This window comes from Coenobita brevimanus, chromosome 71, assembly GCF_032717465.1.
Source record: "Coenobita brevimanus isolate Jiangsu-jjx chromosome 71, ASM3271746v2, whole genome shotgun sequence".
NCBI lineage: Eukaryota > Metazoa > Arthropoda > Malacostraca > Decapoda > Coenobitidae > Coenobita > Coenobita brevimanus.
This window is the reverse complement of record NC_137024.1, coordinates 54,853,838-54,878,847: the sequence shown is the minus strand read 5'-3', so window position 1 is coordinate 54,878,847 and position 25,010 is coordinate 54,853,838.

Sequence of the window (25,010 nt, the reverse complement as noted above, 5' to 3'; positions counted from 1 at the left end):
ATGGATGGATGAATGGATGCTTTGATGAATGAATGAGTCGAGTGATGGATGAATGAATGTATTGTTCTATGAAAAAAAGAATGAATGGGTGGATAAACGGATAAATGAACTGACAGATAAATGAATAAATGGATGACTGATGGACGGAGGAATGGAGATGTACCGTAGGGGGGGTCTCAAAAAAAAAAAAAAAAACACTCAGAACTGCATGGGTGAATTTAAACCGCGGTGCATCATAGGAAATAGATAGACACTGTGACTGATAGATAGATAGCTTTGTAGTGGAGAGAGATCAAACACAATAAACAGACACACTGGTATATGCATGGGTGGCCAGGTCGGTAGGAACCATCATAAAAAATATATATATACAACGGATATTTTGATGGATGGAGGGAGGGAGGAAGGGAGGAAGGAAAGGTGGGATGGATGGATAGATGGAAGGATGGATGGACAGACGGGAAGATGGACGGGTAGGGGAAGGGGATCTTAAAAAAAAAAAATGTGAAAGATAGATGGATGGATGGATGGAAATCAAACACGCAAAGGCGAAACATATATACACCCATATAAGATCTAGAATATAGAAAAAAAAAAAAAAACTGATACACGGCACATGCATTCATACATACATTCATACATGGGAGAGAGAGAGAGAGAGAGAGAGAGAGAGAGAGAGAGAGAGAGAGAGAGAGAGAGAGAGAGAGAAATACACACCATCAGAAAAACCGAAAAATCTAAAAATACAAAAATGAATATTCCAATAGACGGCTGGAGGGTTCGGCAGCGCGTAGGGAACACAGAAGGCAATAAAAATGGTCCGGGGCCGAACATGGAGCTAAGCCGAAAGCAACAGTACAGCCCGCCACAGGAAAAACAACAAAAACAACACCAGAACCAGAGAAAACAAGGGTGAGAGAGAGAGAGAGAGAGAGAGAGGTGGCGAAAAATGCGATAAGAAAACAATATCTTTTACAGAGAAGTCGGAGGGAAAGGAAGGAAAGAAAAATAAAAAGAAGAAAAAAGAAAGAAAAGAAAAAGACTGAGAGGGCAGAAAGGAGGGAGGGGCAAAAAGATTTACAAAAAGTGAGAAGAGAGGGATGATTGGAGAGGAAGGAAGGAAGGAGACAAGAAGGAAGTAAAGAAAGGAGAGAAAAACCACAGCAAGAAAGGACACATAAGAAGGTACAGGAGAGGAGAGGAAAGAGGGTAGAAGAGAAGGGATAAGCTGCTGTGGAGGGAAAAAAGAGAAGGAGAGAAAAGAGACAGGATGAGAAGAAAAGGAGAAGAGAATAAGGGGAGAGGAAATAGAAAGAAAGTGAGAGAGTATGAGGAGAGGAGAATAAAGAGAGGGGAGGATGGAAGAAAAAAAGGAGGAAATATTAAAGAAAGGAGAGCAGAGAAGAATGAAGTGAGGATCAGGGGGAGGGAGAAAGGGAGGGAGGGCGCAGGGAGTGGAGGAGGGAGGGAGGGAGGGAAGGAGGATGGAGGGAGGGAGAGAAAGTGGAGGAGAAAATCGAGGTAGGAAATTTACTAACTGTGCCCGGCCAATTCACAGTGTCTCCACTTTTTTGGCGTCTTTTTTCAGGTGAAAGAGAGAGAGAGAGAGAGAGAGAGAGAGAGAGAGAGAGAGAGAGAACCCATAAAGCCTATATTATTTTAAAAAGTAAGAAATGAGGAGAGAAGGATAAAGAGAGGAAAATGTGTGGAAGGAAGAGGGGAAACAGGAGAAGGAGAAGAGAGGGTAATGGGAGAATCGGAAGGAAAAGGAGGAGGGGAAAGACGTAAAGAGGAAGAGAGATATTCATGAGAGATGGAAACACGAAAAAAGAAGGAAAAAGAAGAAGGAAAGCGATACAGAGGAAGAAAGTGAGAAATATGACTGGAAGGAAGAGAGGAAGGAGGTTGAGAGAAAGAGGGGAAGGGGGAAAAAGAAAGAAGGGAAGATAAGGAAGGAGGGAAAGGGATATAGAGGAAAGGAAGACGGAGTGGAAACAGAAAGAGAATACGATGACGGGATGGGAGAGAATGAAAGAAAGCAGGAGAAGGGGAGGAAGATAAAGAGAGAATAAGAGATATAAAGTGGGAAGGAAACACAAGGAGAACAAGAGAAGGGAAAGGGAGAGGAGAAAAAAAAATAGGACAGAGGGAAGACGGGGTGAAAGGAAGAGAGGGGAGGAGGAACAAAGAGGGAAAGAGAAGCAGATGGACAGGAAACATAATAACAAGAGGAAGGAAGGGGAGAAAAGGAAAAAAGGGAAGGGAAATGGGGAGACACGAAAAGAAAGGGGAAGATATGAAGAAAAGAGAGAAAGAGGAAGAGAAGAAACTGAGAAAACACAATGACAGCAAGAGGAGGGAAGGGGAGAGAAGGAAAGAAAGGAGGAGAGGGGGAAGAGGAAGAAAGCGTGGAAAGATGGAGCATGCATATGTGTGTATGTGTGTGAGCGAGAAAGAAAAAAACGCAGTGTATGTGAGGTAGGGAGAGTAGAGAGAGAGAAATGAAAAGAGGGAGAGAACAACACAGAATAATAACTGAGAGAGAGAGAGAGAGAGAGAGAGAATTATGTAGACAGGTGTGGTAACTGTGGAGGTAAGCAGGTGTGGGCAGGTGTGGATCTTGCTTTTACTGAAAACATTTATGGTGGTAATTGTGCAAGAAGACTGTGGTATAAATGGTAATTGTGGAGACGCTCAGGGGAGGGTCATGTTGTATTTGTGGCGCTGGCAGTTGTGTAAGTTTGGTAGTTGTGGTGAATAGGAAAGAATAACAGAGCGTCCCTTGTACAAAATCACTGTTGTAGTTGTGGAAATGATCAGGATAATATACTATACTCCTGTCACATTAACTTGGCCTAAATATTCGTCTTTTGGCAGCTGATTTCACGCACCTGAATCGCAGAACAGGATAATACTATGACTCTGCATCTTTTATATAACTTCTTCGTGACTAGCATCAAATTCTAGTATTAACCTAATGCTCAAACTCAGCATTCAGGATGCAGAGATGGTAATTTGAACCAAGTTAAAGTGAAAAGAGTGTAGCTATGATTTAAAGTGTTTATATGATTACAACTCAACATTTAAGATGGAGAGATGGCAAATTTAGGCCAAGTTAAGGTGAAAAGAGTATATTTGTGAAGATGTAAGTGTGTGTGAGAAGCTGTGGCAGGTGTACAAGGAACCAGCTGTGAGTAGGAGTGAATAGAGGAAGTTGTGTTTTGGAGTAGTTGTGGATAAGTGTGGATAAGTGCTCAAGTGTTCTCTGAAAGCGTGTAGTTGTGGTGGCTGTGGAAGTGCTAGGGTAATGAGATGGAGAGAGAGAAATTGTAAGGAGAATGTAATGATGATGAGGATAAGGATGATGAGGATGATGATGATGATGAAGATGATGGTTGTGTAGATGTGGGAAGAGAGAGAGAGAGAGAGAGAGAGAGAGAGAGAGAGTGTGTGTGTGTGTGTGTGTGTGTGTGTGTGTGTGTGTGTGTGTGTGTGTGTGTGTGTGTGTGTGTGTGTGTGTGTGTGTGTGTGTGTGTGTGTGTGTGTGTGTGTGTGTGTGTGTGTGTGTGTGTGTGTGTGGTGATGATAATGGATGTTGGGGAGGAGAGGTGTGTGTGCTGGTGCTGAATGCTGAGTACGGACGTGAGCTCTCTCTCTCTCTCTTTCTCTCTCTCTCACTCTCTCTCTCTCTCTCTCTCTCTGTATAGGTGTGGAGAGCGTAGTGTAGAAACAGGTGAATGTATACAGTGGGTGTGGTGGAGGCATACAGTATGTGGATATACAGTTGTGGAAGGTGTAGCTGTATAATGCATGAATACAGGTGCTGACAGGTGTGGACTCAGGTGTACAGGCTATGTAGATACTGATATAGTTGTGCAGTTGATTATGTACATATGATGTGGATGTGCTACGTATAAATATAAGTGATATGTTTAGGTGGAGATGTGGAATGAATATGCATAGGTGTGGAGGATGTGGATGAAGATGTGGATGACGTAAAAAGTGAGAGACCTAAAACAAAAGACTCGTTCCCGTTAGTCTGGACCGAAAAGAGACCCACTGCAGCAGGCCAGAGCTTAGTGAGGAAAAAAGAAAATGAAAAAAAAGTTTCAGTGATCCTAATTCGGACACAAAAATGAAGCAACTGAAAGACTAGGAGGTGAGAGGATGGGTGGGGATGAACGTTGATGAGGGGGGGAGGAGGTCGTAGATAAGAGGGAGGAGGAGGTCGTAGATGAGAGGGAGGAGGAGGAACGTAGATGAAAGGGAGGAGGAGCGTAGGAGAGAGGGAGGAGGGAGGATCGTAGGTGGGAGGGAAAGGGGAGGAATGTAAGTGAGAGGAAGGGAGGGGAGGAACGTAGGTGAGAGGGAGGAAGAAGGAACGCAAGTGAGAGTGAGGGGAGGAACGTAGGTGAGAGGGAGGGAGGGAAGGAACGCAGGTGAAAGGGAGAGAGGGAGGACACACGTAAGTGGAAGAGATGGGAGGCTTGGATATGGGTGGTAGTGAGAGGGTTGAGTAGGGGGTCGTTCTGGGGTGAACATTTCCAAAGGGAGGGAGGGGCGGACGGTGGAGGGACACAAAGGGTGGGAGATGACAAGCAAGAAGGAAAGGGTGAAGCAGAATCCCTACAAAACATCAAACAAGGCTAGTGCTCCCCTCTTCGTTACAGTACCGTATCCCCAGTCGCTCTACCTCTTACTCTTTCCTCGTAGCCTTTCCCGCACTATGAGACAACGATTTTAGCTCCACCTGTTAATGGCGCGGGATAACAGGGCGATGTCTCATTTATTTTGATCTCGGGTGTACATATCTAAGGAGAGTACGATAAGTGATGGTATGTGGTATGTATAAATGTGAAGGGAGATGTGTAGGAAGTATTGGTGGAATTATGGAACCGGGAACCAGTTGTGGACGAAGGTATGCAGGGGCTGGGGATGTTATAGTTGGTCTGTTCTCACCTGACGGAACTGAGTCTCCTTGGTTACTAGTTAATCAACCCTCCAGTCTGACTACACTTGGCCATCGACCGAGCTGAAAGGGTTAGAGTAAAGGCGCTGTGTAGGTGTACTGGAGTGGCTGATGGTAAGGAGTGAAGGTATTGGGCGCTGGGATGGTGATTTTTTTTTTCTTTTTTTTTTTTTTCAGGAATGAGGGCTCAAGTTAGTAGCATGGAAAAACTTAGTGATATTGCGGCCTGGGAACTGCATGTGGATGGGCCTGTTAAGAAAACTGATGCAGGCGAACGGCGTGGGAGATGCGAGAACGGAAGGGAGGCTGGGGGAAAATGTAGGTGCTGAGAATGAAAATCTGTTCTCTTTACTCGCGAACCGACCCAAAAGGGCTATCCAAACAAGGCAGTGCCCCCTGAAAAAAGGTGGGACGGTGTAAAATCAGGTGCAGGAATAAGCTCTCTGAACGACTGGGAAGTGTAGGTGTGGGTGCAGGTGTGGGTGGCTGGCAGGTGTAGAAGTGGAGGTGTAGGTGGTTGGGAGGTGTGGAAGGCGTAGATGTAAATGTGGAGGACTAGATATGTGGATGTGGAGGTGTGGGATGGAGAGGTGTGGATGTGAATAAGTAAACAGGGGGACATGAACGATGGAATCTGGATGGGTAGGTAGTAATGGAAAAATAAGGTAAAGAAAATGTGAATGAGAACACGAGAATGAAAAAAAATATATGTGAATAAGATAGAAACAGTGATAGGCTACATAGAAACAATGATAATTACGATAGATGATACATGAGGTAAAATATGACAAGGATAGCATGAATTGCTGAACTGTGGATAGGAAGGTGTGGATTTTGGTGTGTGGGATGCAAGGTGCGAATGCAGGTGTGTGGAATGGAAGGTGTGGATGCTGGTGTGGAGAAGAGAAGCTATAAACATGCAGGTAGGTAGGTAGGTAGGTAGGTAGGTAGGTAAGTAGGTAGGTAGGTAAGTGGGTGGGTGGGTGCGTGAGAGGTGTCGATTGAAAGCTGTGGATGCGAGTGTGTGAAACGAAAGGTGTGGAAGCAGGTGTGGAAAAAAGATGCAGGCAGGCAGGCAGGCAGGCAGGCAGGCAGGCAGGTGGGTGCGTGAAAAAGGTGTGTGGTGGTAGGGGGGACGTGATCCCGAACACAATGTTTACAAAGTGCCTGTTTGGGGGTCGTAGTGGGGTTGTGTTGGAGGAGGAGGAGGAGGTGGTGGTGGTGGAAATAGAAAATGAGGCAGATAACGAGTACACAGAATTGGCTGATGTTTATGTTACTGGACCTACAAAGCCGTGAGATAATTGCAAATGTTTCGGCGTTTAACAACAGATAGTCTCTTGTCTCCTTTTTCTTCTCTTATTAATCTTCCCGAGCGATATCTTTTGGCTCTTGTTGGAAAAAAGGCAAATAGCTGATGTTTATTTAACGACACCTATGAAGATGTGACGGTAATTGTAAATGTGACTCACAGGTAAGCAATGGATTTTCTGTTACTTAAGTCTGAACTGCATAAATCCTCTGATATTATTATTATTATTATTATTATTATTATTATCATTATTACAGTATTATTATTATTATTATTATTATTATTATTATTACAGTATTATTATTTTTTTATACATTATTATTATTATTATTATTATTATTATTATTATTATCATAATTATTATTATAATTATCATTATTATTATTATTATTATTATTATTATTATTATCATCATCATCATCATCATCATCATCATTAGTCACCAATCATCATCATAATCATCATCATCAATCATCACCATCGTCATCATAAATCATCAATCATCATCGTCATCATTATCATCATCATCATCACCAATCATCATCATCTTCAGCCTTTATCATCATCACTATCATTGTTATTACTGCTATAATTTTTACCTCTAATTCCAGCTCTCTTGCAAACGCAGTAGTGGGGTTCCAGAAACAAGAAAAGGAAAGGATAAAAGCCAAACACCTATCAAACAGAATTTTTTTTTTTTTTTTTTTTTTTTCCATGTCCGACTCTGGGCAAAGGCTGCAGGGCCTATTTCTCGGGGGCAGTGACCCATTCCGAGGCCCAGTAGTCCTCCTACACCTCCACATGTCACCACTTCGGCGCTAACACCCACCTTCCATATTGAATACATGCTAGGGCTGTCTCATACAGGCCTGGTGTATTGATATTAGCGGGGGTGTTTTTACGCCATGTCGGCGGGTCATCTGGTAGATCAGGAAAGTCTGCTTTTAGGAGATTCAAATCCTTAAACTGTTCCCTGCCCCAGCCGGGATTCGATCCTGGGTCCATTAGGACTGCAGGCCGCCTCTCTACCGATTCAGCCACCGCCTCCCCCAATACCTTGAAACACACACACACACACACACACACACACACACACACACACACACACACACACACACACACACAAACCCAATCACTCATCAAGCAAGCCTTCAAAATTCCCAAACTCCACAAGCCAAACGAAACACAGAAAATTACTACTTCTACTACAACTGTTACTACTACTACTACTACTACTACCACTACTACTACTACTACTACTACACTGTCATTATCCTCTGTGTACGAAAATGTTCAGGTGTTCCGCTACCTGCTTTCTAATTACATTCCATTGCCTCATTGCCTTTTTCACCCTCATTTAATCAGCCTACGCCTTTTTTAACCCCTTCGCAATTTCCTCTCTCTCTCCTACATTCCTCCACTCTTCCCTCCCTCCCTCCCACACATTTTCTCCCTTCTCCCAGCACCTCCTTCTCTCCCTCCTACTTCACCTTCCTCCCTTCCCACTCTTCCCTTCCTTTCCCTCCCTCTTCCCTCCCCTGACCCCTCCCTCCCCGTTCCTTCCTCTCCCCCCTACTTTCCCCTCCTGCTCCTCTGTACTACTAATCAAATTCTTGGACTTCCTTTAGCCTCTCCTGTTCCTCCATCCCCTCATGCTCCTTCACCTCTCCTTCACCTCCTTTGCCTCCACTAGTCCTCCTCCTCCTCCTCTTCATTCTCCTCCTTCTTCAACTCCTCCTCCATCTCCTTCCCCTCCTCTCTTTCCTTTAGTCCTCCTCCTCCTCTCCCTCCTTTGACTCTTCTTCCATCTCCTTCCACTCCTCTTCATGATCTTGTCCTCCTCCTCCTCCTCCTTTTTCAACCCTTCCTTTGTTACTTCCTCTTCCTATTCCTCTTCTATCTATTCCTCTTCCTCCGCCCCCTTCTCTTCCCACATCTTTTACTGCTCCTTCACCACCTCCTCCTCGTCTTGCAGTCTTTTCTTCATCTCTTTCCTCTCCTGATGTTACTTTTTTCTTCATCTCCTCCTCCAACACCACCTCTTCCTTCCCCATTACCTCCATCTCCTCCTGCTCCTCCTTCCTCGTGCCTTTTCTTCACACCTCTTTTCTTGCTTTCTTTTACAGCTTTCTCTTCGCCTCCTCTTTCCTCCCCTCTTCCTCTTCCTTTATCCTCTCTTAATCCCCCATCTTCTCTTTTAACCCTTCCCTCGCCACCTTCTCCCTCGTAATTTTTTTTCTTCGCTTCTTCTCGCTTCTCTTACAACTTTAAATTTTTGTCTTCATGGTTCCTTCCCTTCTTCCTTCCTTCCTTTCTCCCTTCTTTTCTTTGTCTTCCTTCCTTTCTTCCCTCCCTCCATCCTCCTTCACCTCTCCAAATATTCTCTCTTTTTCTCCCTCAGTTTCTCCTTCACTGCCTCCACCTCCCGCATATTTGCTTCCTCCTCTTCTTCCTTCTCCTCCCCTTCCTCCTCCTCCTCCTCCTCCTCTGCCTCTATTCTCACATACCTGCTTCTTTTTCTTCCTTTTCCTCCTCCTCCTCCGTCTCAACAACCTCCAGCCTCTCCTCCCAGCAAGCCTTCCTCTGTTTATAATGCTCTCTTATTACTCCTCATCCACTTTTTCTTCAACAGGAGTAATTATTTTTTTCTAGCTTTTCTTCAATTCAATTATTTTCTCAGTTTTTCTCTTCTGCATCTCTTAATTGTCTACTTTGCCCTTTACCTAACTTCCGCCTCTCTCTCTCTCTCTCTCTCTCTCTCTCTCTCCTCCTCCTCCTTCTTCTTCTTCTTCTTCCTCATCTTCCTCCACACACTTCTTCTCTTTCTAATCCTGCTTCTCTTTATTCCTTCAATGTAAGTTTTATCTTGCCCTCTCATCCTTCTCTACCTTCCGTCCTCTTCTCTCCTTCGTCTTCCTTCTCCTCCCCATCATCATCATCATCATCCTTCACATCTCACTCATCATTCCTCCTCCTCATCCTACTTCTCTTCTCCAATCCTCTCCTATCCTATCCTATCCTATCCTATCCTATCCTATCCTTCTCCTCCTCCTCTTCCTCCTCGCCTGCTCGTGACCGTCCCTCCCCGGAGACGCCTCAAGTGGACCCCCAACTTGGCAAATCCTCAGTTCTGCTGCTTCTTCTTTTGTTGCCCTTCGCAGACAGAAGCACACAAACCCTGCCCCCTGACGCTCCTTCCTCCCTTCCTTCATTTCCCCTTCTCTTCCTTCATTTCTCCTTCCTCCCTTCCTTCATTTCTCCTTCTTCCTTTCTTTCATTTCTCCTTCTTCCTTTTCTTTATTTCTCCTTCTTCTATCTTCGTGTCCATCATTTCTTTTTTATTCTTTCCTTCCTTCGCTCCTTTATTTCTTCCATCTCAGTTCCGCAGCTTTTTTTTCTCTCCTCAGTCACCACCCTCCTCAATTTCCTTCTTTCCCTTCCTTCACAACTTCATTTCTCTTTTCTCTGTCATCATGTCCCCCTTCCCTTCTTTCCTTCCTCTTTCTCACTTCAGTTCTACAGTTTCTTAATTCCCTCCTTCCTCTCTCTACTCCTCTCTCATTCCTTCCTTCATTCTCTCTCTTCTCCTTCCTTTCTTCCTTCGTTCCCTCTTTTCGCCTTCCTTTTCTCCGCCTTCCCTCCTTCTCTCTCCACTCCTTCCTTCCCTTCCCTCCTTCTTCTCAGCTCCCTTCCTTCTCTCCTCTCTCCTTCCTTTCCTCCCTCATCCCTCCTTCTCCTAGGATCTTTTGGTGCCCTTCTCAGCCAGACACACACAAACTCCAGACCTCCTCAAGATTTTCTCTTTCTCCTTCCATCTCTCCTTCCTTCCTTCACTCCTTCATTCCGTTCTTACCTTAAGTGTGTTTTTAATCCATTCCCTACTTCCCTCCTTCTTTCATTCCTTCCTTCCCTCCATTCTTCTTGCCGTCTCTCTTTCATTCCTTCTCTCTCATACTTAGGTCACTCCTTCCTTCTCAGTTCCATCCTTCCTTTCTTACTGTCATTACTTTTACCCCTTCCGTCCTTCTTTCCCTCTTTCTTTCCTTCTTTCTCCCCCTTCCTTACTGCTCACTTATCCTCCATTCTTCCCTCCTCCTTTCTCTACTTTCTTTCTTTCCTTGTTTTCCATCCTCCATACTTCCTTCCATTTCTTATAGCCTCTTTTCTTTCATCATTTGCCATCTCCCCTTTCAAGCTTCCTGATCAGTTTCTCTCTCTCTCTCTCTCTCTTTCTCTCTCTCTCTCTCTCTCTCTCTCTCTCTCTCTCTATTTCAGCATCATCATTTCCCCATCCTCTTCCTCCTCGTGCTCCTCCTCCTCCCTCATCTCCTCTCGTTCTAACAAGCCTCTCTCACTCTCATATTTTTCTCATTACCGCTCCCTTCCTCTCTCTCTCTCTCTCTCTCTCTCTCTCTCTCTCTCTCTCTCTCTCTCTCTCTCTCTCTCTCTCTCTCTCTCACACACACACACACACACACATGCACCACCACCGCCCCTTTAACATTCTCGGCATTTTTCATCCCTTTCATTTTGCCAGTAATCCGGCAGTAATCTCCCCACGCTTTCAAATAAATCACCTTTCCATCCCCTAATCTGTTTGTCGGGTTCTGCCTACTTGCCAAAACCCGGATGGATTTGTGGATTTGAGACGGATTAATACCTGTTGTTCTCGCGTAACTTTATGGCGTTGAAGGGGAGCCTACGCGTAGTGGCACTGTGCATGGGTGAAGCAGCTGCGGCGTCCACCCGGGGCCAAACCTCCCCAGTAGTTCCCTGCATCGCCGTGGGAAGGAGCTTGGTACGACCCTGGTGAGGCGTCGTCTACCACAAAGAAATGCCGGATCCCTACCCCTGTACTGTGCCTATAGGACAACCGCATAGTAAAAGTTACTTACTTGTGGTCGATAGGCCTGCTCGGGAAGACAGACCAGGGTTAAGCAACAAGAAAAACGTATTTTTTTTTTTTTAATCCAAAACACTGAGAGAGATTAATTAATTAGTCTGGCACCAGCATGAATAAAATTTAGCCCTAAGAATCCGACTCTCTCTCTCTCTACTCTCTCACCCCATTCACATTTCCCTCACTCCTCTCCCATTCCACACATCTTTCCCTTCCTATCCACATACCCCTTCTCTTTGTCTCTCTCCTCTTCATTCCCACCCTTCTCTTTCCCTCTCTCCGTCCCCTGTCCATCCCCTAACGCCCTCCATCTATCTCTCTCCCTCCACCCTCCCTCTCTCTCCATCTCCTACCCTCGCCCCTCCAGGCACGTACCCAGCGCCGTGCTTTCCATTACGGCCGTACGTGCGCCCTCGGAAATCGTTAATACCAGTACAAACAGCCGAACCGACGACCCATTATACCGTGTGTGTGTGTGTGTGTGTGTGTGTGTGTGTGTGTGTGTGTGTGTGTGTGTGTGTGTGTGTGTGTGTGTGTGTGTGTGTGTGAGACAGACAGACAGACACATGTGGAGGTCTGTCAGATCATATAACACATAGCCAAATTCCTGCCACTAATACCCTTTCTTTTAGTATCACTTTTTTCGGTTCTGCTCTGAGCTGTAAACCTCGGGCCTACAGTTCAAAATCGCATTATGAATTACAGCCACGGAAATACCAGTAATGCCATAATATTTGTTTGATATACCAGCAGCAGTGGAATTAAATCAGTGTTCCATCATTCTGGCAACTACTGACAGCATTAAAAACAACAGGATCACTCACACAGACACAAGAGAGAGATTAATGTATATACGACACTGTTATCTGTATGAGCGTTATCGTGTTGGGGGAGAGATGGAGAGACAAAATGAGAACTGCCTGGAAACGAGATAAAATGAGAACTTCCTGGATAAGAGATGGGACGAAAGTGGACACAATCAGTACATCCAAAAAGATAAAATGGATGTGGGCAGGTCGCGTCCTTCATATAATGGATAATTAGGATAACGAAGTGGATGCATAGAGACAGAATGAGAGAAAAACAAGCCATACATAGAACAAGATGGTAAGACGAGATTCGGAGATTCCCTGGGATTGGATGGAACTGGCTAGCGGTAAATAGAATGGACTGGAAAAGGATGGGAAAGGCCTTGGTCCCGTATTGGTCTACTCCCTCTCCCCCTCCATTTTTCTATTATATCTAAATTTGCTGCTTATCTTCCCTCCTCCCCCTCTTTCTTTTCCTCTCAACTTCTCCCTCCTCCTTACCAGCCACCTCCAACCCCCACTGCCCCGCAACATACTGTATATAAAAACGCATTGGATATTATATTCCCTCCCTCTTCATACCCAAACAAGATCCAAGTCGGGCCAAAATTGTTATATCCGGAAAAAAATGAAAAGTTTATGCTCTACAATTTCTTCCTTCATCACTAACCCTTACCTTTGATCAAATCCCTTTGTATCTTGAGGCTGCTTCACATACCTGCAAAATAATAATAATAATAATAAAATAAATTGTCAGAAGGAGGAGTAGGCTTTGAATGAATGCCTATTAATTGCACGTGGGATACTAAGGCAGACAATCACTTTCCTACCAAGCCACAGTCTTCCCCTAGAATACGACACGCAACAATCGACCTTTTATCCAGGTCCCTATTTGTACTGATGAGAGAACAGAGGCATACGGGAAACAAGTATCACATTACCATTACATTACACAATAATATACCATACCATACCATACAACAGAATACAGTGAAAGACCATACCATACCACAGTGTACAGTACATTACTATACCATACCATACCATACCATGCCATACCATACCATACAATACCATACCATACAATACCATACCATACCATGCCATACCATACCATACCATACCATACCATACCATACCATACTATACCATACCATGCCATACCATACCATACCGGTCAGTATCATACCATAAAATGCTACACAATACAAAATACAATATACAACTTTCCTGTCCTTGCTGTAATGAAAACCACTCGATATCATAATTAGGACCATTAAAAATATATATACCTGTATACACTTTACTGATCTGTGGAAGCAATAAATAACTACTGAGGCAAAAGAAGAAGAAATTGTGGCCATTAAAGTTACACGAAATTTTTTGGGACCCTTCCTTCATTTGTTTATTTTACTCATTTATATATTTATTTCACGTTCATCTGCTCAGTTGTTTGTGAAAATTGACTTCATATTCTCGAAGAGTCTGTCGTATTCTCCTCTATTGTCTCTTATTTCCTTTCAATCATTCTTTCATTCTGACTTTTATTTCCAACTGGAATTAAAGGATGCATCTCTTACTGTTCCGTGACTGACTTCTTCCTTTTACCCAACTTTCCCATCTCTCAAAAATGTTAACCAGTGTCATACATGATCACAACGCTATTGAATGAAAAAGGGTTAAGTTCCTCATGCGCAGTACTTGCCAAGCTGCGCCGATTCCAAGTTTCAACCTTCAGGGGGCACGATTTGATCTCATTTTCAGCGTTCTCTTCCTTCCCTTTACTCCTTTATTTACACCGTCTATTCTCAAATTTATGCCTTAAATCTATCTTCCTTTTCCCCCCTCCCAGGATTTTCTCTCACATCTTTACTCCCTCTCTCTCTCTCTCTCTCTCTCTCTCTCTCTCTCTCTCTCTCTCTCTCTCTCTCTCTTTCTCCGTCTTCTCCTTCGCCAGTACGGTGGACCCAGCGCCCTCTAATTGTGAGTTAGTGCCACGGTACCTTCAGACGGGGAGAGGGAGGAGGAGGAGAGAGGAAAGGTTGTATGGGGGGATGAGGAAGCGGGGTGGAGAAGTGAAGAGGGAAAGGCTGAGACAGAAACATATAATACAATAATGGATAAATACTCCAACACTGGGACCCACAATGTACAGTTCCGGAATATCACTCCACTACGAACGAACAAAAATGAAACTCTTACACATTATCCTTAAACTACTGCTGAGTTCCGAAGACAGCCTCACCAAGTTTCAAAAGTTATTGTTCGCTCTCCCGTTAGTTATCGTAATGAAGTGGATTGATATTAGTGTCCGCAATTGTACAAACAGTCTGCTGAGTTTGTGTGTGTGTGTGTGTGTGTGTGTGTGTGTGTGTGTGTGTGTGTGTGTGTGTGTGTGTGTGTGTGTGTGTGTGTGTGTGTGTGTGTGTGTGTGTGTGTGTGTGTGTGTGTGTGTGTGTGTGTGTGTGTGAAGTTTGATACAGGGTGACTCAAAAGAAGAGGCATCAACTGTGTAACTTGGAAATGAACTCAATACCGCCTTACAGGGTCACACCGTCTTTCTCCCTTCACTCTTCCCCTTCCTCACCGTCTCCCCTTTCAGCAGTCCTGTCTTGTTTTCTTCATTATTATCAATGACAGCTCCTTTTCAATTCTTCTGTCTCCTCACTTTTCCTGTTCCCTCTCTTTTCTTCCGCCTCCTCTCTTTTCTTCCGTCCCCTCTCTCTTCTTCCTTTTCTCTCTTTTCTTCTGTTCCCTCTATTCTTCGTTCTTTCTCTTTTCTTCCTTTCTCTCTCTTTTCTTCCTCCGCTCTTCATCATCTTCCCTTCAGAAATCCAGTCTGATTTCCCTTAATATCCTTCTTTGACAGTTTCTTCTCTTTTCCCTTCACGTTTATTATACCGATTCCTTTCCATTTTAATTGTTTGGCTTTCTTCCTCCCTCAACCTTCCTCTCTTCATTGTCTCCCCTTTCAGCAGTACCCTCTTATTTGACTACATAACTTCATCTTCCCTCATCCACAAATCTTTCCCTCCCCTTCCTCATTCACCTTCTCGTTTCCCTCTCATTTTATCATCCTCCCTTTGGCCTTTCCCTCTTCCCGGTTCCCCCTTTCAGCATCTTCCCTTCGTCTGACAAATTTCCTTCACTTTTCTTTATAGACAGTTCCTTCGCCTCCCTCATCTCATTCACCTCTGCACTTTCCTTTCATTCTAGAGTGACTGTGTGACATTTACTCCTGCCGTTCCCTCTTCTATGTCTTCTCTTTCAGCAGTTTCTTCTCTTCAGCTGTCCCTCACTTTCTTCCATTCACCATTATTTTACATTTTCTTCAGTGACAATCCCATTTTACTTCCTGGATTGATTGTCTGTTTAAAATTTCTTCTTTTCTTTATTTCTCCCCTCATCGCTGTCTCCCCTTTTAGCAATTATCTCTCCATTGTCTCTCATTCTTCACCCCTCCTCACTCACAGCTACTCTCTTATCTTTCTATTTTCCCATTCACCTTCACGTTTCCCTATTGTTCTGGAGTGACTGTCTCATATTTCTTCCTTCCCCTCTTTACTAGTCTCTCCTTTCAGCAATTCTCTCTCTCTCTCTCTCTCTCTCTCTCTGTAATCCACCTTTTTCCCTCTCTCTCAGTTCCTTCCTTTCATTCCTTCATTCGCCATCCCACGTCCTTCTTCCATTACGCAGCCTGTAAAATTACGCAAGACGCAGGGAAACTCCTAGCCCGACTCTCCACTTTTAACACCATCTCCATATATCTCCTGCTTCGGCCGTCCATCTCCCTCTTCTAAACTCCCATCTTCTCCTTTTTTACTCCTGAGCACCTCTCCCATCCCATCCTTCACACTAATTGCTTCCTTCACCTCCCATCCCTCATCCCGTTCATCATCCTCACACCTCCTCCCCTTCGTCACTCCCTCCATACCCAATATATCTCACATATCTATGGCTGTGTTTAATCCTCTCAGGGTCGGGATAATTTTAGTCCTCTGTTCCAGTTAATGTAGGAGTAAGGTGATTTTATTCAACGCAGCGAGCCATGGGGAGACGATGTTAAAGTCTGGAATAAAAATGTTTTTCCGTAATGTAATTCTTTGCTGCAAATCCGCTTCAGATACTGAGCTTAGTTTCGGCCCCGCATCACACACACACACACACACACACACATACTTTATATATATATATATATATATATATATATATATATATATATATATATATATATATATATATATATATATATATATATATATATATATATATATTCGTAAAATATGCAGGGCTTTTCAGAGTCCGTAGCAAAATACTACATCTTCAACCAAGTTCAAAATTCAAGGAACAAACACCTTGCGAAGCTGTAAGAGCGTCAGTCTGTTGTCTTTAAAATTCCCTGGACAAATATCTTGCTCTGACTCCCCATCTCACGTTGTTTACGCAAGAATTCTTAACTTCTTTTTCTTCACTGAGTGTGGCAGTAATAACTTTTCATTTAGCAAATATTCTCATGCACTAATCACACTGCATACTCATACACCCTGAAGAAGATATACAACCATAATACTTCTTCCTGTATTTCCCCCCTAACAGATTTCTCCATATCACATGGTCTCCCAGTCTCGAACTTTACAATAATATATTCATGTTAGTCTTCTTATACTCTGCATGGTCACTCATGTCACTTTTTCTGGTAGCTAAGGCTGGACAATCTGGAGGATGGAGAAGGGAAATTTCTTTGTTGCTATCTTGTTTTAATTCAGACAGATTGGACAACACAATCATTTTTTACCTTGCTTTCCTTTGCACTCTGTCACGTCCAAAACTTCATCTAACACCTTTTTCCCTCTCCCCTATCCGTCCTCTATTTCCCCTTCCTTCCCTCTTCCCTCTCACTCTCACCTCCCACTCCACCTCGCCCTTCCCACCCTGGCAGGTCCATCGCTCCGCTAGTTTCATCAAAGCCAACCACTCTCGGTCTCTCCTTCCCGGCCCCCTACCTCCACTCACTTCCCACTCCCACCCAGCCATATCACACACACACACCACTCTCATAATGCCACTCCAATCACCCACTCGTTTCTCTCCTATATCGCCTCTTTCCCTTCGTCACATGTTCCTACTTATATTGATACTCGCACATGTTTTTTTTCGTCTTCCAACACTTATTCCATCCTTCTGCCCAACACCACTACTCAATTATCCTCACAGTCTTACTCTTCTCCCACTATACTTCCATTCATCTTCCTCTCCTTTCTTGCCCTTCATCAACCGTTCTCTTACTTTTCTCTACCATATCTACTTTCCCAACTACCATTTCGTATTCTCCCCTTCTGTTTAACTACACTGTTCAACCCGAATTACTCTCACAATCTATTCCACAATTCTTGCACTCCTCTCAGCTCATTTCCTGTCCTCTCTTTTCGCTCATCACATATTCTCCCTTATTTCGTTATCAGGCATACTCTACTACATTTCAAATCAGCTGCTTCCTACTACTCCATTCTGCCCATCATCATTACTAAGTTCTACCCTCCTACTGCCATCCCATCTCTTCTCATGCCCCTCTCTTTCCCTTCACCACACGTTTCCTCTTCCAATCTTTCTTCACGTCTCATCTCCTATTATTCCCGTTTTACCCATCTTCTCAAATCGAGCCTAATTACTATCCTATTCTATTTTATCCTTCTCCTAACCCTCTCAAGCTCTCCCCTATCACTTTTATCACTTCTCTCAACCCTGCCAGTACTTATCCCATCCACTCTTCCATATCACTCTTCCTCTCTTCCACTCTCCAATACAACTCAACCATCCACGCCTCCCCACTCTATCAAGCTCTCCCCCACCACACGCTGTTCACCCTCTTTCATCTCTCCACCCCTATCAGCTTACCTCTTTCATACACACACCACTTGCTAATCGCTCTTACTTATCAACGCCTTAAAGATCATTCCAATCCCTCCTCAATCCTTCACTCAGTCTCCAGCTTCACAGAATCCCTCCCAACTCCCTCTTCATCAATGATCTTTCCAATCCCTCTCTATTTCTGAGTCAAAATCCCGCCAATATTTTCCTATCTACAGTAAATACCATCCCAATCTCTCCCCACTTCTTTCCCACTCCATTAAAATCTCTCCCACCTTCTTCCCTCCCAGGTAATCTCCCCAGCATCACCCAAACTACAATCCCCCATCCCACACCCAAACCCCACTCCCCACACCCCAATCCTAATCCCACCCCACTTTTTTCCACTCAGTCAAACTCTCTCCCACCCTTCTCCTCGTTAGTGATCTTCGCAACCTCTCCCAAACTACAATCAGTAGCTCCCAAACTACAATCCCCCATCCACATCCCACACACATCCACTCCCAATACCTGACCCTAGTCTAAACTCTCTACATCCCCATCCCCACTCTCAGCACCCTAATTCCAGTCCCATCTCCATACACCCCACTCCCAATCCCCACACCCCAGTCCGAATCCCCATACACCTCAGTCCCAATCCTGACTCCCTACTCCCCCAACCCAGACTCAGAAGTGGACCCCTTTCAGCAGTAATTGGCCTACACACACACCTGGTCTGCTAATTAAGACCCACGGAGCCTTACCTGTGTCCCCCATACACCCGCGCCCGCCAGGTAATAAGGGCACTAAACACCTGCTAATTGGCACCTTTTGGACCACGGTGATTAGCAATTTCGGCAGGTTAATCACACGTCGAATGGGGGAGATGGAGATGGTGGTGGTGGAAAGGTGAGGCTATTATTAATTTAGAAATGGCTTTAAGGAGGCAAAAACAAATTAGGATATAATTAAACTGACCTCTAAACAGGCTAAGATACAGCCCTTATTATACAGCAAACTAATTACATCTCACTAATTACTATGACATTGAGGGGAAAATATATTAAACTATACATATACTGACCTCTAATTTGGTTCATTCCACCTTAAATGAAAAATGCAAAGTTACTAAACACGCTAACTATCCTTTCACAATCAAGGCTCTTTGTAATGGTGACTAAAACTGTCTAGAGGTAACAACTAATTAGGCCACCAAACAGCTACTAATTGGGCTAGGCTGAACCACACTCATTAGCCATTACATGAAGTTAATCAGAGTCGAATGGCAGAGACGGTGGTTGGGGTTAGATATGGCTGTTATATTATTCTTAGATATATTGCTCCCTTCGCTAAACAAACGTCATATTCATATTTTCTCACACCCTAGGACGATTTTATTGAGCTCAGGAGTGTCTGTGCTAAAGAGGAAGGCCTGAGGAATGACTGACAGGAAATGAGAAGGGGTGATTCTGAGAGAGGTAAAAATATAAGATGCCTGTCCCACCTGAAGACGTCCTCGTACTGAACGGCTTAATGAAGACTAAATTATATTCCTCCAAGTTCCCAAAGTCCATCTTAAGGTAGATAAAATCCCATGAAGGTGGAAAAAAAGGTGAAAATATAAATGACAAGCGTGATGGGCTTAATTCCACAATATCATCCCAATTAACCACAAGGCAGAACTAACTATCAAAGTCCCTCTCATCTTCCCAACCCAACGAGCCTGTTACGTAGTCGGTTAATTAAGCTTATCCGCGGAGGCACAAACAAGCGAAGGGCAGTTAAAGCGCAATCTCCGCTCAGCACAGGTAACCTAACTAGCGGCGTACCGGTTAAATTGGCAATTAGGTGTATTGTGAGTTCATGTGGACTGGGTTCACACGCAAACTGGGATGAGATGTAATATGGAGTTTAGGAGTTCAGCACACACACACACACACACACACACACACACACACACACACACACACACACACACACACAAACAAACACAGAAGATAGAAAGATACACGATAAACAGACGAGAGAGAGAGAGAGAGAGAGAGAGAGAGAGAGAGAGAGAGAGAGAGAGAGAGAGAGAGAGGCTCACAAATCCGGCAAGGCCAAATAGCAGGCCTCCGCAAAAAAAAAAAAAAAAAAACTAGTACAAAACATGCTCATCAAAAATAAGTCAATATATAATAATGTACATAGTAATAATAATAACAACAATAATAATAATAATAATAATAATAAATCATCGACATCATCATCATCATCATCATCATCATCCAGACTTATTACTCAACCAATGTATAGAAAGATGATAATGATAAGAACAACAACAATACTAATTATGATGATGATGATGATGATGATAACAGTGACGATGATGATAATGCTGATGATAAAAACAACAATAATAATAATAATAATTCAATGCATGTTAGCCAGTATCGGAACAATACTAATTATAACCACGTCCACTGCCTACATAATGACGACAGATAATCATTAGCGAAATTATGAGGCCCAGCATTTGTTATAATTGATACAAATACTGGTGTCAAACCCATGAAATCTATTATCAAAATTCTGTCAAAGGAATTATCGCTGAGTTGGAAATAAAGCAAAAAAGAATAAATAAATAAAAATAAAATGGATAGAACTTAATAATGTAAAGCCTTAGACACAGCGAGCAAGTGTACTGGCAAAAATAAACGGATAAATAGATAAACATATGAAAAATAAAACAGATAAATGCTAATAAAAATAAATAAAAAATCGAAGTGGTGTTTTGGCATGCTTATTAATTCGTAGGGCCTAATACTAATACCACACACATACACCCAATATCAACCCATTTCTGTTTCCCGTAGCGAAGTAAACACACACACACACACACACACACACACACACACACACACACACACACACACACCAGGATGGAGTGGGTGAGGTGTTTTCTAATCCCATGTGTGGCGAGAGGAGGCAGTCACATCCAGCTGTTTGGCGGAAAGGCGACCCCCGCTGCTGTCCTGATTACTGCTGTGACCTGCTGCTGTTACTGCTGATGGTGTCCTGCTGCTGCCCTGATTACTGTTGTGACCTGCTGCTGTTACTGGTGATGGTGTCCTGCTGCTGCCCTGATTACTGTTGTGACCTGCTGCTGTTACTGGTGATGGTGTCCTGCTGCTGCCCTGATTACTGTTGTGACCTGCTGCTGTTACTGCTGACGGCGTCCTGCTGCTGCCATGATTACTGTTGTGACCTGCTGCTGTTATTGGTGATGGTGTCCTGCTGCTGCCATGATTACTGCTGTGACCTGCTGCTGTTACTGGTGATGGTGTCATGCTGTTGCCCCGATTACTGCTGTGACCTGCTGCTGTTACTAATGGTGCCCTGCTGTTACCTCTCCCGATGGTGCTACTACTGCTGTCCTGTGCCTATCCTGTTGCTACTACTGATAACTTGCTGCTTCTGTTAATGTCCTACTGCTTCTTTTGATAGCCTACTGCTACCACTGACGTCCTGTACATTCTGCTCCTATCCTGCTGCTCCTACTACTGCCCCGCGCCTTTCCTGTTGCTATATACTACTGTCTTCCTTCCTTATACTGCTGTTCTGCTGCTACTGCTGAAGTCCTGCTCCTGCCGCTTCTACAAAATTTTAGACCACATCACAGTCCAACTATAACTCTATCACCTTAACTTGGTCCAGATTTTCGTCTCTTTTTCAAGTAGCTCAGCGGCATAATGACACAGCACTACGACTCTACATCTTTTTCATAGCACTTCTTCATGACTAGCGACATAATCCAGTGTTCATCCCTTATCACGCTTCGGAATTCAAGATGGAGAGATATCGATTTTAGGCCAAATGAGAGTAAAACGTGTATAGTAAATGCATATTACGTTTCCTTCATCTCACCTGAATGTTGATTTGCAGTGCCTCCATTGCCACCATCGCAACAATGCAACTGAGAACCAAACACATAATTCTCTCTCTCTCTCTCTCTCTCTCTCTCTCTCTGTACTTCCACTACTTCCATCACCAATACACCACAACATCCGCCTCGCCGTTGCCATCAGGACCAAACACATAATCTCTCTCTCTCTCTCTCTCTCTCTCACACACAGTACCCTAATCACCATCATCACCACGCTCCACCACCCTCTCATCACCGCCATCACATAATCAACAATGTTAGGGCTTTACGAGACTCCCAGCATATAAAAACGACATAATTGCGCTCGTAAAAATATCGCAGATGATAAATATAATATAAATCATAGAATAAATCGCTGGAACGGCACCCCTGAGAGTAATATTATAAACAGCTGCCTACCAAACTGCCACAACTGCCGGTAACAAGAGAAAAAAAAAATGTTGCATAGATTTAAACTTAATCATACGCTTTATTATAATTGTGTTGACTCCAATGTACTAATTTCAGAGTCTAATTTGCTGTATGTTTAATTCAGAGTCTAATCTACTGCATAATAAATTCAGTCTAATATACTGCATACTAAATTCACGGTGCAATCTTATGTAACAGTAACAAGTTACAGTTACATTAATTTCTTCGCAGTTGTAAACTAAAACGTCTGGAAAAATTGTAGCAGGTAACATAATCCCATCTGCTCGTTTTTATTAATAATGTCAGGACTGCCATGTCGTAATACTACACTCGGGGGTTTATGCTCCATAATAATGCAATATCAGAGCTGTATTAGTTTGCGTACGGTTACATAACATGACTTTTGGGAGAAAATATAACTGGCAATGTAAATAATGGTAATGTGAATTGACTTGGTTTGTATCTATCTATCTATCTATCTATCTATTCATATAGATAGATAGATAGACAGATAGATGGATAGATATGTAATTCCTGTAACGCACAGCGCCAGCACCAATAATTCTAGTGTTTCCTAAATTTTTCACTGACTCAACCAGGGACGTTCCTGCCAAGGGGGAGATCAAAGGAAGCCAAACTACGTATATTAGCCAAGAAAGGAGTGCATGTACAGTTGGCCACACATGAACCCGGGACAGTGTCTGTATGAGGCGGGGGTACAGCTACAATTTCCGACGTTCATGCTTTACAGTTACATGACCATTCTAACTATCATTTGACACCTCCGTCCATTCATGTCAGCGCCACCAACAAGCTTGTGATCACGTCGAGGTTGTCAGGTGTACTAAATGCTAGACCTTTGCTACACATTGTATGCTACCTCTATCTCAGGTTCATTTAATGTCAATTGTACCTACACCAAGGAAATGACCCCCTATTATAGCCCAACAGGAAGAGCTTAACCTGAAGCTCACTCTTGTACCTTACGGACAGAACTGACAGAAAACCAGCAGAATATTTAGACAAAGAGTTACTTCCCCAATCAAACTTACCTTAAAGCCAATTACATCTCAGTCAAAGCTTACCTTAGAGCACCTTTGGACAGGATTCACCCTCAAATCTGGGTTTACCTCAGATCCATGGTTGACTTTAAAATTGCCTACGAAGCACTGCCTTCCAGGACGCACTCTCTTGTTCAGGCCATCCACAGATCCACCCCGCCCACTACACTAATCCATCTAGCACGTCAACTGCCTGTACCTGCTCCACTACGGCAGCTCAGTACCTCGAGTAGGTAGTAAGGGGTAATCAGCCCTTATTTTAGCTCATCAACGGAGTTTAAATGCAAGTGAATTACCTGGACCTTGAGATACCTAAAGAAAAGGCAGGAAGACTGATCACACAGACACGTACTCTCTCTCTCTCTCTCTCTCTCTCTCATACAAAAAAAAAAAAAAATCCGCATCTCACCAAGGCGTCCAGCTGAAGTTAACTTGTTGCACATCCTGAGAGATGACGGCAAGTGGACTTTATGAGCACATCCCCACGCAGAAGTTGTGAGGAAAGTGCCGTGTGTGTGTGTGTGTGTGTGTGTGTGTGTGTGTGTGTGTGTGTGTGTGTGTGTGTGTGTGTGTGTGTGTGTGTGTGTGTGTGTGTGTGTGTGTGTGTGTCAATCAATATATACCTCACTGTCTCTTTCCCGTGTTTCCACTTCTCTCCCCAACATTTTCCCAGCTCAGCATCCACATAACTCAGCATCCTCTTATCTCAACACCTCTCTAATTTAGCAGCCTCCTAGCTCAGCCTCTCCCTAGTAGATCATCTCCCTAGCTCAGCATCTCAGTAGCAGATCATCTCCCTAGCTCAGCATCTCCCCAGCAGATCATCTCGCTAACTCAGCATCTCCCCAGCAGATCATCATCTCCCTGGCTCAGCATCTACCCAGCAATCACCTTCCTAGTTCAGCATCTCCCCAGCAGATCATCTCGCTAACTCAGCATCTCCCCACCAGATCATCATCTCCCTGGCTCAGCATCTACCCAGCAATCATCTTCCTAGCTCAGCATCTCCCCAGCAGATCATCATCTCCCTAGTTCAGCATCTTCATAGCTCAGCATTCTTCCACCAGACCTCTTCCCCACAGCATCCCTCCACCTGCCCCTTTAGGCCACTCATCAGGAAGTATGCACACCTGAGACCTATCCTCGTGGGTTTAGCAGACTCCTCACCACATCTGCTATTACTCTTGCTACCTCTGGCATCGATTTGTTCTTATCTGACGGAACTGGGCCACTCCCACTACTTGAATACTGTCATAAGCGTTAGAGTCTCCTTGGTTACTAGTCAAATCAACCCTCCATTTGAATACCTCTGTGTCAGCTTAGAACAAACCGACTAATGGCGATCTTTTTTCAACACTGGGTAAGACGACATGCATAAATAAAAAAATTGCATGAGAAAAATAAAGGTGAATATTAAGGTGGAAGTTAAAGAGAAACAGGTAAGGTAGAGTAGTTACATATAAGGGAATATTTAGGTAGAATACAAACGAATCTGCTGAGGAAGAGGCGTAATGCTAACGATAATATGTAAGAAATTTAGGGCTAAAAATTGACCTGCAAATAATAAGGGGAAAAAAATATACACGACTTCCTCAAGCTGAAACGGGTGATGGTATGATATGCAAAACAAATCGCCGAGGAAAAGGCGTTACGGTAGCTCTCACGCCAAAGGGAATGCGTACCAATATAATTCAGGGCGACACGTGTCTCGCTTTGGGCCACAGAGCGAGGCGGGGGGCACAGCACAAACACAGCGAGGCTTTGTAAAACATG